The sequence below is a fragment of the Nothoprocta perdicaria genome, unplaced genomic scaffold, assembly GCF_003342845.1.
Source record: "Nothoprocta perdicaria isolate Ctin4 unplaced genomic scaffold, notPer1 scaffold_202, whole genome shotgun sequence".
Classification (NCBI taxonomy): Eukaryota; Metazoa; Chordata; class Aves; order Tinamiformes; family Tinamidae; genus Nothoprocta; species Nothoprocta perdicaria.
The window spans coordinates 737,840-738,419 of record NW_020455228.1 but is presented as its reverse complement, the minus strand read 5'-3'; positions in this window follow the sequence as shown (position 1 = coordinate 738,419).

The following is a 580-nucleotide window of genomic DNA, read 5'->3' as shown; positions in this document are numbered from 1 at the left end:
TGCAGCTACAGGGCCATGATCTCATTGCAATTACTGAGACATGGTGGGACAGCTCCCATGACTGGAATGTGGCCATGGAGGGCTACAGGCTTTTCAGGAGGGACAGGGCAGGAAGGCGAGGTGGCAGAGTTGCTCTTTAGGTGAGGGAGCAACTGGAATGCAKAGAGCTCAGCATACGGGAGAATGGAACGTGAGTAGAGAGCCTGTGGGTGAGGATAAAGGAGCAAGCCAGCAGGGGCGACACGGTGGTGGGAGTTTCCTACAGGCCTCTTGACCAGGACGAGGAAGTGGATGAAGCCTTCTATGGGCAGCTGCGGGAAGCCTCCCGATCACAGGCCCTGGTCCTCCTGGGGGACTTCAACCACCCTGATATCTGCTGGGAAAACCACGTAGCCAGGAACAGACAGTCCAGGAGGTTCCTGCAGAACATTKCAGATAACTTCTTGAYGCAGGWGGTTGAGGAGCCAACAAGGGGARGGGCGCTGCTAAGACCTAATACTAACAAACAGAGATGGTCTAGTGGAAAATGTGAGGGTTGGGGGCAGTCTGGGCTGCAGCGACCACGAGATGTTGGAATTCA